The sequence below is a fragment of the Emys orbicularis genome, chromosome 7 (assembly GCF_028017835.1).
Source record: "Emys orbicularis isolate rEmyOrb1 chromosome 7, rEmyOrb1.hap1, whole genome shotgun sequence".
Lineage (NCBI taxonomy): Eukaryota > Metazoa > Chordata > Testudines > Emydidae > Emys > Emys orbicularis.
Genome location: NC_088689.1, coordinates 55,608,214 through 55,626,234, shown reverse-complemented (window position 1 = coordinate 55,626,234; position 18,021 = coordinate 55,608,214).

The following is an 18,021-nucleotide window of genomic DNA, read 5'->3' as shown; positions in this document are numbered from 1 at the left end:
AGCCTACGAAAGCTTATGCCCAAGTGAATTTGGTAGTCTCTAAGGTGCCACAAGGACGCCTCGTTGTTTTTGCTGATACAAACTAACACGGCTACCCCTCTGAAACCAGAAGATCTCTGCATCCCAGAACAGGGTTTCCTTTTGCAAATTGCCTTAAGAACCCAGAAGTTCATATTAATTGTTGAAGCTAATATCCAACAGCAAGGAGGAAAATACTCATTTCCAAATGAAATATTACAACTCTTCTGTCTTTGACAAGAGAACTAGCTAACTTCTGTTAAGAACATACTTGCTTCTACTGCCTGGTATATAATTATTTGCCCCTATGACCCCTACAAATGTTATATTTATGTTACTATTTCCTCATTTAGGAGAAACTGTAATAGTAACAGTCTTGTTTTTAACCAGATTTAACAGGCCCCTAAGTAGCTTCTTCCAGTGGCTCTCTTTTTAATGTCACTTATTCTATTCTCCTGCTGTTGCAACATCTTGCATTGACTATTTGGCCTATTCACATTCCCTCCTCTCACCAGACACTTTGATGTATAATTGAAGTGAAGTTATTTGAACAGCTTTCTTCAACAACAGAGCACACTCCATTTTTCATTTTTTAAAATCTTCTACCCAACCAACATATAGTTAAATCAAGCTGCAGCATTTAATTTATTAGCATGCATTTAAGTGGCCAGCTCAAATAATACTAAGTAATTTTTTATATAGAAGTACAGATGAAAGTGTTTCTAAATTTCATGCCTCAGGACTTCAGGGGATTTTCAGTAGAGGTCCAGAAGGCAATATTTTCCCCCACTCAATGTATTTCAGGTTTGTTTCCCCGCCCATCCTCTGAAGCATCAAAAAGGGCCATGGCTGGAGATGGGACACTGAAAAGGACAGGCTGGAACTCTGAGATGGTACTGAGAATTCTCTCACTCAGATGTTGGCTGGTGGATCTTTCTTATGTGCTCAGTCAGCTCAGACTTGTACTGATCACCATTTTTGGGGTCAGGGAGGAACTCTGCCCCAGATCAGATTGGCAGGAACCTGGAGGGGGTTTTGTCTTTCTCTGTAGCGTGGGGCATTGGTTGCTTGCTAGGATAATCAGGGTGCAGCTCACCAAATCAATTGCTTGCCATTGCAGCAGCCTCTCGGGCATGTGTGTCCCTTGGTTTTTCCTATTCTCTACTGTAGCATACAATATTTTAGTCTCCTAAGGGCTGTAATACTGAGTCTAATCTAGGTTTTTGGGCTCCACACTGGGTAACTGGGTGGGGATTAACGGCCTGTGATGTCCAGGAGGTCGGACTAGATGATCTGGCAGTCCCTTCTGGCCTTAACCTTTGTGACTATGTAAGTCCCAATGTTTTTAAGAACTTTTAAGCAAATGCACACTGCATATTCTGGCTTTGCAGCAAGAAAGCATTCACAAATACATGATTGAAGCCATTAGAATGCATTTCAAAGAAGAACTTTAATTCTTGGGACAAGAAAGCTAGATGTAACTGATAAGTTCATCACACAAGAACAAAAATACGCTGTAAATAGATCAAAATACTCTGCTCATCTCTCCAGGAAATTGCCCAATCCCTGAACAGAAGGTGAGGGCATCTAATACAGCCACCTTTCTTCTGGCTGGCAGAGGAGGAGGAGAGTAACAGGAATAAGTTCATGTGCTTACATGGTTCCCAATCATTTACATATTGGGGTTTTAAAAGATCTTTTAAATGTCAATTTTAAGATGTTTGGGGAAAGGACTGCCCCGGTGTATGTACACAGCAGCTAGCACAACTGGAGAGTTGGGCTTTTCTAACTGTTCTTCTCAGTGTCCTGAAATACAAATAAATAATTGCCTATTATTTATTTTCATATTTTGTTTGCTTGTATCCCCCAATTCTATACAGACTAATGCCCCACTAATTAGCAGGATTAATTCCTTTCATATATATAATATTAATAAATGTAAACTGTCCCCTCAGATGATGCAGCCGGAAACACATGGGGCTGGGACACTACTGGAGCCCCAAAGGCTCCCCCACTCTCTCTGCTGCTGTCCAAGGATGGAATAACAGTGGAGAAAGTCCACTGATCAGTTATAGAGCTCATGCTCCACTGTCCTGCTGTCTGGACAGTGAGACCTGCCTGTTGCTTAACCCTTACTCAGTCACCCTTCTCTCCCACACCCAACGGTTAGTCTCCCAACTTCAGAGAAAAGCTCATACACCAGATTGCTGAGGGCATTAACCAGTGCTGCTGAATGGGGGGTGGCAAAGGCTGCAGGGGCCATGAACCCCTGGAGTCCTGGCTCCACAGAGATGTAAAGTGCTCAGGTAACTGCCTCTACCTAACCCCAGTGCTATATCCTTCATACTCTGATCATCTGTGACAGCAACATGATGTTCCCAATGACAAATCTGCTACAAAAGCAACATGTGATAGGTACTGGAGTGCACAGTCAGAAGGGAATGACGGACAACAACCACTTGCTGTCTGTATGAATAACTCATTCTGTACAACTCCACTGCTACCCCATAACTGAAAGTGTTTAGAAAATCCCATTCAGAGAGCACTTGAGAAGTGAAGCAAGTGACAGGAATGAGACCTAGTTTTTAAACACACTTCACTGGTCCAGCTCTCTCACAATGCACACATGGGCCCAGTCCTGTGTACAGATACACCAGCTAGCATATCTTTCCAAATGTACTCTAAATGAAGTGAATAGGATTAAATGCCAGAGTACAACTATATGCATGGGCATAACTGATTGCAAGGTCAGGGCTTTAGATTTAAACTGTTAGGGCAGGGATCTTGTCTTCCTACACATCTGTAAAGACCCTAAGACAACATTGGTGCTAACCCAGGGGTGGGCAAACTACGGCCTGCGGGCCGGATCCGACCCCTCAGGGCTTTGTATCCAGCCAGCAGCGCCGCCAGCACCACGTCCCTGTGGCCCCGGGCGGGGGGGCAGAGGGCTTCATGCATTGCCCTTGCCTCCAGGCACCGCCCCCCACCGCTCCTATTGTCTGGGAACGGGGAACCACAGCCAATGGGAGCTTCGGGGGAGGTACCTGGAGGCATGGCAAGGACAGCGCATGCAGAGCCCTCCGCCCCCCTCTTCCCCAGGGGCTGCAGCGCTTCCTGGAGCAGTGCGGGGCCAGGGACAGGGCAGGCAGGCAGGGAGCCTGCTCTGGCCTAAGTGTGCGCCGCTGCCAACCCGGAGCCACTTGAGGTAAGCGGCGCCGGACCGGAGCCCGAACCCCTTCTTTACCCCACCCCGCAACTCCCTGGCCTAAGCCCCCTGCCTGCACCTTGCACCCCTCCTGCACCCCAACCCCCTGCCCTGAGCCCCCTCATGCACCCCACACCCCTCCTACACCCCAACCCCCTGCCCTGAGCTCCCTGCTGCACCCTGCACCCCTGTGCACCCCAACCCCCTGCCCTGAGCCCCCTGCCGCACCCAACATCCCTCCTGCACCCCAACCCCCTGCCCTGAGCCCCCTCCCACAGTCCGCACCCCTCCTGAACCCTTGCCCTGAGCCCCCTCCTGCACTCTGCACCCCAACCCCCTTCCCTGAGCCCCCTCATACACCCCGCACCCCTCCTCTGCCCCAATCCCTTGCCCGGAGCCCCTTCCTGCACACCACACCCCCTCCCACACCCCGCACTCCCTCCCGCACCCCAACCCCCTGCCCTGCATACAATTTCCCCACCCGGATGTGTCCCTCGGCCCAAAAAATTTGCCCACCCCATGCTAACCAATATTTCACAATGGCCATTTCTTCAGCTACAGGATCTATAAGTCTCAGATGAGAGGAAGTCTCCAATACAGCAAAGAGAAGGTAGAGATATAGGGCTGATCCTACTCCCATTGAAGTCTATAGGAATTTTTCCAGGGACACAACTCATGAAACTTGTAAGACTTGGGAGGTAACGATCTGTTAACACATCAAAGTATGAACAAAACTTTTTACATTACAGTAAACAGTGCAACAGAGCCTGAGGGGGGATTTGAATGTCAAATTCAGGTGCAGAATCACTAATATGGCAGAAACACTTTTACATGAACTTATGATCTATTGCCATAACAACATCAGCTGAAAACTTCAAAGATTAAGTTTTCAATAGAACTCCAAAAAGGAACAACTACTTTATAAAATCGTGTTTGTCTCCCTTGATACTATCCACACGTACAGATAATTTTAAACAGAGCTACATTGAGTAACTGAACACCAGTGGATTAGGAAGCCAACCTCACATCTGTGGTTATTTCACTCTGTGGACAGCAAGTAAATTATTGCTTTACTGACTTAGCATTCTAAACTTGGTTATTGTTCAGATACATGTATATTCGATTCTGATACAAGATAAGTATTGCTCTTGGTACCCAGGACCATAGGACCTCAAAATAATGGAAACAGTCACTTTATTATTCCTTAAATTAAAAAAATTAAACATGATTATACAAAAAGGGAAATTCCCTAACAATAACTTTAAGATAGAGTTAAGGATGGTAAAAGATATACCTTCCAACAAGATGAACAAACCTCTATTAGAGCAATATACTTTACAAACATGTTCCCCCCACCAGGAACATGTTTAAAGTTTAGATTTAAACTGCTAGGGCAGGGATCTTGTCTTCCTACACATCTGTAAAGACCCTAAGACAACATTGGTGCTAACCCAGGGGTGGGCAAACTACGGCCTGCGGGCCGGATCCGACCCCTCAGGGCTTTGTATCCAGCCAGCAGCGCCGCCAGCACCACGTCCCTGTGGCCCCGGGCGGGGGGGGCAGAGGGCTTCATGCATTGCCCTTGCCTCCAGGCACCGCCCCCCACCGCTCCTATTGTCTGGGAACGGGGAACCACAGCCAATGGGAGCTTCGGGGGAGGTACCTGGAGGCATGGCAAGGACAGCGCATGCATATTAGAGCAATATACTTTACAAACATGTTCCCCCCACCCCCACCAATATCAGGAAATTCAAAGGAAAGTTTCCACAAACATCCTCATCTTTTCCCCCAATTCCACGACCTCTTTCTATCTGTAGATCCTATTCTCCTTGGTCCTTTGTAATAATCCATGAGCAATCACCCACCCACCAAATACTGGCCATAGCCTGAGTTCTCTTTCAGTCCATACACTCTATATGAGCCAGAATTAAGATATGTATGTCTGAGTTGATAATTAATATTTAGCTCTTACAAGGCACGTTCACCCATAGAACTCAAAGCACATTATTTCCACTTGTAAAATGAGGAACTAAGGATCCGTGATGTGAAGCGGCTTTCCCATGGTCACATGGCAAGTGAACAGTACACTGTTGTGTTACTTACACTATGATATACCTTTATTCCCAAGTGGAGGCAAGGGATGCTCACTCCTGCTTCTTAACCTTCCCTCTACTACCCTCCATCTTTCCTTCTAACAATCAGACCTGCCAACACTATGGGTTTCTGACCCTCCTATAGGCGGATGGGGGAAACCCAGTCATTCTACAGAGAAATCGCACATTGACTGGCTGCATTCTCAGTAAACAAGATAATGGGGAAGTACAGCCAGTCAATGCTGCTGCATATGCTGAGGAGCTGCCTCCTCCTCCTTCCCTCTGTCACTAACCCATACACAAAAGGCTGGGAGCACTACTGAAGCACCCAGCCCTTTCATCTCAGAGCCTCCTGAAGTGTAGACATGGGGCAGGGAGGTAGGTGCAGAACATATATGCATCCGAAGAAGTGGGTTGTAGCCCACGAAAGCTTATGCTCTAATAAATTTGTTAGTCTCTAAGGTGCCACAAGTACTCCTGTTATTTTTGCGGATACAGACTAACACGGCTGCTACTCTGAAACTAATTAAATGGCACTCCTGGGGATGGGTCTGCCATGCCATCAGGCAGTACTTTACACAAACCTAAAATGAAATGGCTTTGCATCACAAGGGATTGGCAGGTATGTAATTCAGATCACACACACTCACCCTCCCTCCAAAACTCTACATTCTAGCGACTAGCCTACAAAATGCTGCAGACTTGAACCTCCAAAGTCCAGAAAAACCCATCATCATCTCTCCATACACTGTGTCCTTATGGCATAGAGGCACCACTCTATATACCATTCATCCTTCCAATATACACCAGAGAGATTCTCTTCCACATACTGGGTTATGTGCAGTGTACCTACAAATTCTCCTTTTGAAGAGGGGAAAGGAGTGGGCACGCATCCCAGCAATTATGCCAAAATGTATATCTTCATAAAGGCCATACTGGTGTCATGAGAATGGTATGTATAAAAATGTGGATCACTGCTAAAGTAATTTACGTAGTCAATGGGGCACATTTACATTTTGTGAAGAAGCAGATCAGAAACTCGGATACACATATAGAGCATTGATAGGGATAAAGGTAGAGTTAAAGCTGGGGAACTTGAAGATCTGAAGTCCCTTTCTTTCAGTGTGTGGAGGGAGGAAATTGCTTTGTTTTATTTTAAAATCAACAAAACACCCGTGAGGTTCATTCTATTTAAAGATAGGTAGATTGTTTACATTGACTTTATGTGAAAGATTTTAGTTCGAAAACATGAAGATGTCTGCACTTGGATACAGGAACAAGAAAGCATGCCATTTGAGGTAGATATGTTATGGGCATATACAAAATTGTTAGACAAGCACAGAAAGGATTAGGATAGAAATGGAATTAACATCCACTATTTTTGGCTTAGCTTCAGATGGCTGCATGAGGGGATCTAGGATGCTTTCACTAATTCCACTGAACTACTTTACTTGAAAGCAACAAATTTGTGTGTTTTGCTATGACTTATGATTAAAGTTGTGACCTATTTAATGCATTAGTAAATTTAGTATAAGGATATTACATTTTGTGCATTTTACTAGTTGAGATTTAGTGACAAATTACTATGCCTAAATGAAGTTCTCAATTTTTTTTTATATTTCATGCATATGTTTTCAATTACAATTTTGAAAACAGAACATAAATGTATACAATCCAAAACAATCCATAAAACCATGTTGGCATCTGGATCAAGTTTTCAAAGCAAGTGGCATTACATATGCACAATACCAGCAATAATCTTTCTACATAGACTTGTTAGTACTATTCATTTTGCAAGTGATAATTCTGATGAAGACAAAACTTTGTCTTTCTTCCATGGTTTGAATCAGTTACCTGACACCTACTAGCTCCAGGATAATCCTACTAGGCAAAGTACAAAATGCCTGCATCCCCATGCACCCCAAAGCCATGTGCATCTGTAATTTAAATAAATTAAATATTTGTGTTTCATTTGCTATTGCTTAACTATAACCTTGCCAATCAATTTTCAGGTTAATTTTTTTAAAACATAATTTATCACTTGGGCTGACCAAATAACAGTAAAATATATTTGTCAAAGAGTTTTTACACATGTGTGTCAAATAGTATATACACCAAGAATTATTTGAGCAGTTACAAAGCTGGATGAATATCAGTCAGATACATTAAAAAATGCCACCCACCTGCATCAACAGGTGGGGGAAACTGATGGGGGGACAGTCCCAGTAGCGATGCGGAGAAGCACTTGCCAAGGAACAATAGCCTCCCATGGGAGTCTCTGGCACTCATTGGCCAGCTGGGGGAGAGGGGTGCTGACTGGCCAGCATTCCCCAGTTCCCAAGATTTAGCCCAGCACAGGGGCCATGCGGAGCCTTTTTCAGTTCCATTCCAGCAGAACACCCTACCCACCCAAACTAGGAATGGGAACCTGGCCTGACAGATGCTGCGGGTCTAGCCAATCGTCTGTTCGGGGGGTCAGGAAGGAATTTTTTCTTCCATGGGCCAAATTGGCGGAGGACCAGGGAGTTTTTTGCCTTCCTCACAGCACCTGCAAGCAACAGGGGGTTAAGTAAGAACATACATGTTACCTAACTGAGGTACTGGGGTGGTGTTGCTTACTCGTCACAACTTGCGGCCGGTTTTCAGTGTGGTTGAAAGAATAAAATGAACAGTTCTCAGAGGTAAAAGACCTGGGATTTTGGTGATGGGCCTTGGGGTCATATGCTAGGGTGAGACCTTGTGGCCCTCATGGGCCGAGGTCCCCAATCCTGCTATACCCTCTGTCCCCCTCGTGGAGGGAAGGGTGCTAGGTAGGATTCAGAGAGAGCTGAGTCCTGATGGAGCTGAGGAGAGCTTACCCCACGTTGTGGGTTATATATTAAGGAGCCCTGTAACCCTAGCACCAGTTATGGGTTATATGGAATGGAGCCTTGTAACACCTACATTGAAACCCATTAAATGCCTAGCATAGGCAAGTATGGGTAGTGAGCGGGTAGTACTCCCTTGTGCTAAAAGTTTAATAAAATTTGTGGGCTACCACTTAATTCCATGCATGTATCTGTCTTCATTTTGCCAGTTTTTCCACGTCAATTTACTCAATACTATTAAACCAACCCCTCAGTTGCTTTTGTTATAGCTCCCTCCTTTCCTGGCTTCACTACACATTATCTTTTCCATAACAGATGGATAGTGTATCTTTTCCTTGTCCCTCACTTATAGGGTCACTGTCCAGGGGCAACACGCAGGTGAGAAACCAACGAGTGCCCCCAAGCTGGTGGGGAAGAGGAAGAGATTCTTCCCATGGTACTACTCTTTCCCATTTTCTTACCCAGTGCTTGCTTCAGCAGCTCTTCAGAGTTTTCACATGCATTAATGATTCTTGTCAGTTTTCCTACTTCCCACAGGGGGTTCTAGTAGTAGGAGTGAAAATTAGTAAGAGCAGTTTTCAGTTTGCTATGGCTTTGGAAAGCTATGAGGAGCAGCAGGTGCTGTTTGTCTGCAAATCTGGGAAGACAACACTGCATCAGTGGGTCCCAACTCTGCACTCTCTGCACATGCCCAACTTCAAACAAAGTCAATAAAGAGAAAATATCTGACATACAATATTTGTTGATCTAGTTGCTTTTATAGCTCCATCATCCTAGCATCCAAGTGCCTATTAGCATTCTCATAACTGCGGTAATGGAGAGCTAACCAGTTTCTCAACTCTCGTCTGTTTATAAATAGCACACAAGTTTTAGTGTCAGAGCTTAATAGCTCTTTGAGTAGTTAGCTCTCTTCTCCCTTGAAAAATTGCTGTGTCTCAATTCATATATTGCATTGTTAAAGACATTAATAGACTCTTCTGGGATGCTTGTCACTATGATATCTGAACACCTCACAACAGCCCTGTGAGATAGGGAAGTATTATTGTGCACATTGTAGAGGAACTAAAACAGAAATTAAGCTGCAATTGTATAAACGCTTGCACTGGGGCTTCATTGTCATGCAGTCAATGACATCATTGATTCTACACACACCGGTGATGCTAACCATGTGAATTACTGTTTGCAAGATTGGGACCTAAAGGAAAATTTATTTTCCCTAGTGCTAAGTTCATGATTTAGAAAGCCCACCCAAAATCTGATTTATCCTATGTTTCATCCACTTATTGCCATGGCACTTTTAAGAAAGGGACACTATCTTGTTAAAATCTGAACTAATAATAGATTTGTGTGTGCCACTAATTGCACGTTAGATGATAAAAGTGAAAGTTTAAAAAAGAAAAAAAACCACTGATACTGTTTATTTTTTTCATCTTACTTATTTTCATTTTCTGGTTCTCATGAAGTAACACTGTGTAGCACTATTTGAATGGCTAAATGCTGCAGGAAAATATTTAGGTTCAGACAAAATAAAACCAATTTTACTGGAATATACTTTAAGCAATGGAAATTATTCCTTTTAAAAATACACTCTAGATTTTGGGCTTTAAGTCAACCCAACAGCATCCTTCTAACTAATTGAATATGTACATAACACAATGTCTAATGCTCTATACAGCATATACACACAGGTTTGTTACAGTAGCTGATTTCAGGTCTAGATTTGATTTGATTTTAGAATGTAACCCTGAAAAATACTCTCCAGCCCAAAGAACAATGATTATTTTTAGTTACTTGGCTTCGCAATCCCATCATTCTTGTACCAAGTCTGTGCAACAGCCACAACTGGCATGAAACCTCACATTACACAAATTAAATAAATAATCTCTTATCCCGTGAAAAGGAATTTGAATGATTACCCGACTCATTGAATTCTGCAGAACTTCCCATGAAACAGAATTCTACTACCGTCTGTGACAATGCACTATGTCTACCATTTCCTGCCACAAAAATGGGTGAGACACACAATTCTCACCAGATGGCAGTAATCTTGAAAGATCACTCCAGAAATTGTACCACTTTTGATCCATCCAGGGCCGCCGGGGTGGGGTGGGGGGGGGAGTGGGGCAATTTGCCCCAGGCCCCGGGCCCCACAGGGGCCCCGCGAGCCCTGGCCCGGCGGTGGTCCGGGTCTTCGGCGGCATTTCGACATCGGGTCCTTCAGGTCTGCAGAAGACGCGGAGCGACTGAAGGGCCCCCGCCACCGAAATGCTGCCGAAGACCTGGACCACTGCCGGGTGAGTACAAGCGCCGCAGCTCCCTCGCTTTGCCCCAGGCCCCCTGAATCCTCTGGGCGGCCCTGCCATGTTCTCTGCGTTTCACACTGAAACATTTGATTATGGGGATCCAAATATTTTGTACTAAGTTTCTAAATAGTATTAAGACTGAATATATATCTTGCTCTCTCTCTCTCTCCACACACACTTCATTTATGATAGTGATAACCTTGGGATAAATTGCATTCATCATACACGTTTGGTTGCCTCACCTGCACTTTGTCCCCTAGTCCATCTCTGTCAGAAAATATTCCAAATCTTATCATGAAGTCTATGGCATTCTAAGCTTCTAACAATTTTTTATAAAATCTGTCCCTAACACTTCTTATTGTCCCCTCCCCTACCAAAATATGGATTCGCTCCTCAAATTACATTGACACTAAACAAGTCAAATTCAGTTCTAGAGCAAGGGTTTAAAGTGCAATTTACTCTGAAGAATGACTATATATAAACAGCACCATCTTACTCAAAAAATCTGACTGTCAATACACACAGCTCATGTGCTGAGCTCTGACTGCTCTCTTTACTCTCATTGACATTGCAGAGCCGACATAGCTAAGAGAACCAAACATTCTTTTCCATTTAAAACACTATTGTTTTCTAAGTTATAATCAGTTACACCTGTGAAACCCTACTGAAGTGAGTAGGGCTGTATCAGTGTTACTAAACGTTTAATTTGACCGCAGCACCTTTATTATGGTGATAGTGCATGAGATGCAAAAAACCCAGTTTTGACTCTGAGCCCAGGTACAGATGCCATGTGGGGGTTGGGGTTAACATGTTAACGGAACACATTTGAAACAGAAGTACTCAAAGACATAACATACAGCCCTCTATTGTCATCAGTATAGTGTCACTTATCTGTCTTTCAAATATTGACCCACTCTGAGAACAAACTATCAGGGTTAGAAACAGGAACTTTCCACGAACAGAAAGCAAAGAATCTTTCTTTGCTAATAGAATGAGATTTGTTTGGGGGCTTGGGAAAAAACACACATAAGATACTGGACTTTTTAGAACACAACATACATAGAAAAGCTATTTTAGATCATTCCTAAGCTGCCTTTATTGCATTTTGTTTTGGGATGGGAGTTTTAAAAGAACTCAGTGTTAGCCTAACGCTCCTGCCACCGAAGCGGAGATTTTTACCACAACTTCCAGAGACAAGAGTTAGGTCAACACTGTGCCCTTTGGAAGTTCCCTCCCTTAGTTATTCCAAGATACCATACAGCTGGATATCTAATACTAAGAGAGCTTCTCTTTATGGATGGAGAGATGTGATGAATAGGACAGAAACAGAAAAAAAAACAACTTTTTTTGTACATTGTGACTTATACAGAAAATATGGTGCAATATAAAGGTTTGATACTAGTATATATGGAAAGGGTATGCTGACTAGAGATGTATGGATGTTTCCATTTCCTCCAGTAGGTGAAGGAAGCCTTGTGAAACAAGTGAAAGTGCCATAAAAGTTATATAACTGATTGTGTTTTAATCTTAGGGCAGAATCAATCTATTATTTTACAATGCTGTTATCTAGAAATCCGCAGCAGCTTTATTTAGCTAGTTATGTCACCCTGGTAGTGACTGATAGTTAGCTGTGCTCATTTTTAAACTCATTGTTGCTCTGTAAATTGGAAAAGCGTGCTGCTAACATTAAGTTCTCAAAAACAGATTAAATAGATACATTATGAATTCTCTGCAGAATTTGGCAGGAGGCAAGAAGAGAGTGCATTACAGATGCAACACAATCTCGTAAAAATTCCTGCACATTTCCAGTATCCCTAGTGATTACTTTTCATATTCTATATCAATAACTTTTTGTGGATTATTTATTCTACATAAATGTAATGTTCAACACAAAAACTGGCTATAATTCACATAATTAGAGAAAGAATAATGATGGCAGAGCCTACAACCTATTATAACAAATCCAGACAGCATTGGTTATGGGCATATGCTTGTAATGTGCATTCCTCTCCTCCAACTATTCTTAAAATCAGTCAGGAAAGTGGTATTTTATGAAGACCTTACAGCAGTGGTTCCCAAACTTGTTCCGCCACTTGTGCAGGGAAAGCTCCTGGTGGGCCGGGCCGGTTTGTTTACCTGCCGCGTCCGCAGGTTCGGCCGATCGCGGCTCCCAGTGTCCGCGGTTCGCTGCTCCAGACCAATGGGAGCTGCTGGAAGCGGTGGCCAGTATGTCCCTCGGCCCGCGCCGCTTCCAGCAGCTCCCATTGGCCTGGAGTGACGAACCGCAGCCCCTGGGAGCTGCGATCGGCCGAACCTGCGGACGCGGCAGGTAAACAAACCGGCCCAGCCCGCCAGGGGCTTTCCCTGCACAAGCGGCGGAACAAGTTTGGGAACCACTGCCTTACAGCAATGGATTGTTGTAAAATTTTGCTCCATGCCCTGATTACAGAGTAAATCTGTTAAAATTAGAACCACTCTTGCCACAAATGGAGAATATATACCTGGGAAATGAAAAGAAAGAGTTCTATAATAGATCTAGGCCAAGATTTTCAAAATGATGAATAATTTTGGGTCCCCAACTGGAGACAACTTAAAGGAGCCTGATTTTTAGAGGTTGGGTGCTCAGGAATTTTTGAAAATCAGGCACTGTTAAGGTGTCTCAACTTGGGCACCTAAAAATTACTAGTTAGTTTTTAAAATCTTGATTCCATTTTGTGTCAGCATTTATTAAAATATATTATGAAAGGCTTCATAAAGTCTGTCAGTAGATCATGCACAGCACTACAACTTCAGGGCACCGAACTCCTCTTTAACACCAGGACAGATGTATGTATGTTTTATACTAAGAGAGCAGTGTGATTTTAATTTACTTATAAGATTTATTCCAGTAGAAGGCTGCTATATCTAGGTTCTTAACTCTATTTAAGCCTATTAGAGACACCCTGACTGTAACCTGCAAATTCCCTGACATACTGCTCATGAAGAATTGCCTGAGAGAGGCTACAATTGTTATTAATGATATCATATGGCAAACATTCAAGAACTTTCATTGCAATCCAAGTGGCAGCAGTTGTGATCAGTTACTGACTGCATGGGGGGGAAATACCGTACATCAATATTAAAAGTGCAGAGTGCATCTTCACTACAAAGTTCTGTTGTAGTCACCCATGATAGAAAACTACTATACTTAAATGTTTAAAGAGATTCCCTTTTTCAAATATCTGACATTCCTTTATTTTAGAGCTGGGCGGATTAAGCAATTAAAATAAGGAGATAACAAAAATAAATTGGTATGAATTGATTTATCGTATCCTGAAATCATATAATAAAAGTTTGCCCATTTTTAACCATACTAATATTTACAGTTGCCTTACACAAGATAAGGAGGATCTATCTGAGGATTTACATTCTAATATTATGAGGCCTGGTAGCAATTTCCCCTCTCAAAAGAAACTGGTCATTAGCTGTAGTGATTAGCATCCATTACTGCCAGGGGATCAAAACCCCTAAAAGGCATTGACAAAACAGGATTAGCTATAGTAAAAAGCTTAGAGGCTCAGGTGCCTGGGACAAGGGCCTCTTGGGCAGGGGAAATTAAAGAGAGGAGACACTGGTGAAAATAACAGGAGTACTTGTGGCACCTTAGAGACTAACAAATTTATTAGAGCATAAGCTTTCGTGGGCTACAACCCACTTCTTCGGATGCATATAGAGTGAAACATATATTGAGGAGATATATATACACACATACAGAGAGCATGAACAGGTGGGAGTTGTCTTACCAAGTCTGAGAGGCCGGTAAGACAACTCCCACCTGTTCATGCTCTCTGTATGTGTGTATATATATCTCCTCAATATATGTTTCACTCTATATGCATCCGAAGAAGTGGGTTGCAGCCCACGAAAGCTTATGCTCTAATAAATTTGTTAGTCTCTAAGGTGCCACAAGTACTCCTGTTATTTTTGCGGATACAGACTAACACGGCTGCTACTCTGAGACACTGGTGAGGAATTTAGGGAGTCTCTGGATCACAGATGATCTCATACACGAATTTTCTTTGACAAGGCTTTTCCAAGTTCTGTAAGCAACCAGGACACATAGGTACCTGAGATGGTTGCAGAACTGGGCTAGAGACCCCAATTTTTAAATATTTAAGAACTTTTAAAAACAATCATAATTTAGGCTTTCACATACCGTATGGCACTTTGCACCGACTGTGCCTAGCCACAGCTGTAAGCTGGTAGTCCCTCTCTTTTAAATGCTTTGGCTCTTCTTAATAATACCCCTGATTATCAGACATAGGTCATCAAGTGGAGTGGACAAACAATGTCACAGGCATGTAATGAACACATACTGAGTATGCACTTCAATAAATAGGATTATTTTCAACTGTGCTAATTTGTAATACGAGTTCATCATTCTCAGTTATCTCAACTATCACTTTGCCCTGTAGTTCTGCAGAATCGGCACATGGCCAGTTCTGCAACTGATGGTCACTGTTTTGATTAATCAACCATATCATCCAGAATTAACAATAGCAAAGACACTAAAAAACTAAACCCACAAAACAAGAGTTTTGGAAGGACAGAAAACCCTTCAAGTTTTGAGGCATAAACTAGCCTCTAATGAGAGTTAGGAAGAAATGTTCCCCAGGCACAGTTTATTCCATAGCTGCTTATCCCAGCATTTCTTGCACCTTCCTCCAATGCAGCTACTACTTGCCATTGTCTGAGGCAGGATAATAGGCTAGACGGGCCAACCAGTATGATCTGGTACAACGTTTACTATGTTCCTATCCATTTTGCCTGTTTTTCCTCTGTGATCATTATGGGAGTGCAAGAAAAAACAAGTGCCCCACATTAGAGTTCTTTGCACAGAGCAAGAATGCTATAAAGGCACTCAATGAGTGCAATACAAAAGCCTAGTAAGTAACATAAGTAAGCTGATCAGCCGCATCTGTTACTTCTTATCAGCTATACAAGGGTTAACTCCAAGCAAGCTTGGTATGATTTCCAACACTAGCCTCCTGTTCCTCAGCCTGGCTAAAGTGTGGAATGTCAGACAGACATCTTGCTTACCCACTGACAGGGCGTCAAAGGAAGAAGCAGGAGTGCCTGAGTCATTCTATATCAAGTGAAGAAGTGTCTGGGAATACTCAAGGCTCCAGCAAGAGTCTCTCTCCTCCGACTGACTCCCCAAAACAATGACATATCAGGGAAACCCTGCTTATAGTTTTACCTTGCCATGACGTAACATGAAAATAGTTATTTTGTGGAAAAAATGAATGGGTTTCTATATTTACTGAGTTAATAAAAATATGCAATCAAATCAGGAAGACAAGTTCTGTACGTCCATAGTTTATTTGCCCAAAGCAAAACCACACAAATGGAGATGATATTCATGTGATAAATTAGCGTACGGACATTTGACCACCTTGCCTGACCTCTGCTCATGAATCCAGGGATGGCCTGTAATACTCACCTGGGGATTTACTACACATGGATATGACCAATACATTCTGCCATTTATGCCCCCCTCCCCACCATGCATACATACATTCCCACACACACCACACCCTGGAGCATTGCCAACCCTACGTGTTCAAAAATCATGAGTCAGGTCTCAAAAAATCATGATATATTTTAAATCTGATTATTCTGAAATCCAATAAAAGTTGCATTCTTTTTATTTGCCTCCTGCCTTTAGAGCATTTAGGGTTCATGTTTTCAAGCTTTTCTCCGCAACCATGAAGGCTAACAACTTTTTTTAAATAAAAGCTAGATGCTCATGTAATAAGCTGATTTCAGTAGATGAGGTTTTAAGAAAAACATGAAATATTGTGAGAGTGAGATGACCTAGTACTATACTCACAGTGAAAGCTCTGCTGTCTACAGAATTTACATATTAACATACAGTCTCTAGCCTGTCTAAACAATAGACTAAAGTTACACAAAGCAGAGACTTAATCTAATTGCCACATTTATTTAAGTAGGAATATCTTGCTACTGATATCCAGTTAAATGTCAGCACACAATAGCCCTTGTGGATATAGCATTTTGCTGTTTCTTAAGGATTTCAACTCTTTAATGCACAAACATGACAGTGACCAATACCTGGCTTCCCAACCACCATGCAGAATAATTAAAAAAAAAAAAATTACAACTCCTTAAAACTGGGTGCTACTTAAAATCCAACTGAGATTCAAAGTCAGCCATCAAAAATATAGCACAGCAAAAATGTATAGACAGATGCAAATTAAAGTGAAAGGCATCAACAAAGTTTGTAACCCTTGTCCTCCACACACCCCAGCCCCACCCCGGTCTTTCCAGGCTGACCTTGATGTAAGTTTGGACACTGCCCAGAGTTCAACACTCTGGCTCAGATCCTCTGATGAGCTCCACCTGGGTAAACCCCATTGCAAGGTCAGGGCCATAGGCCCCAGTTCCAAAAAGAGAACCACACAGATCAACCCCTGCACCTACTGACTTCAACTGAACTCTGTGCAGACACAACGATCCACCCATCTCAGTCTCTGCAGGATTGGGGACTTGCAAACTCTGAGTCAGGGACCTATGTTTTGAGATTGTCTGCAGGGCTGCTCCATGCACACAAAAAACCAATAGAAATAAACAATAATAAAAGTCATGACTTGCTGCTGATAGTGTAATGAAGAAAGCAGGAAGCCAAACTAATATAATTTGTTTACAGAAGGCTGCATACAACCACCCCATGTCTTGCATACCTAGCCCACTCCATTCCAAGAGGTTAGATGACTGAAACATTTAGATGCACGTGTAAACTAATATTATGCTTGCTTTAAAATACTCTGATAATCTTGCAGGGTTGTTTATTTTTCTGTTTGTTTTGCTGCTAGCTTGGAAGTTTAACAGCAACAGTAAAAATGGAAAGAAATAAATTTGATCTGGCCTAATGTCATGATCTATCAAAGTCCCAAGTTAACTTCAGGACTAGCATTTCTTTGGCTAGTTGAGCTTGAACACAACAGTGATAAGGTGGCAAACTAAGGGACAAGAGTGTGCCTGGCGTTCTATACATTTAGAGCTCTTTGTCACACAGTCCAGTGACAGTAGTCCTTGGAGAGGCTCACACGATATCATGCTGGGCAGAAGGACAGCAGTTGTTTTTATAAATTGCAATGGGTGGTGACAGCAATGACACTGGAAATATAAAGGAAAGAGATAGGTGGTGACCCAGAATTTCACCAGACAGCCGGGGAAGCCAATGCTTACTTGATTGAAAGATGCCCCATCAAATAGGTCAGTGGAGAAGCTGTTTATCCTCTTATGGATGAAAAAAGTCCTGTCTCTTTCACAAACCCAGTGTCATCAGTATTATAGGTGGCAGATGGACTAGATACCCCAACAGGCTCTCTCTCTCTCTCTCTCTGGCTCTCATATTTTCCCTCTCTAACTCCTATACCACAGTCTTTAATGGTCTACACACAAAAAAGAGGAGGAGGAAATGGCAGGTTTCCAGCATTCATGAGCAAGCCTCTATCAACAAGTCACTGTGC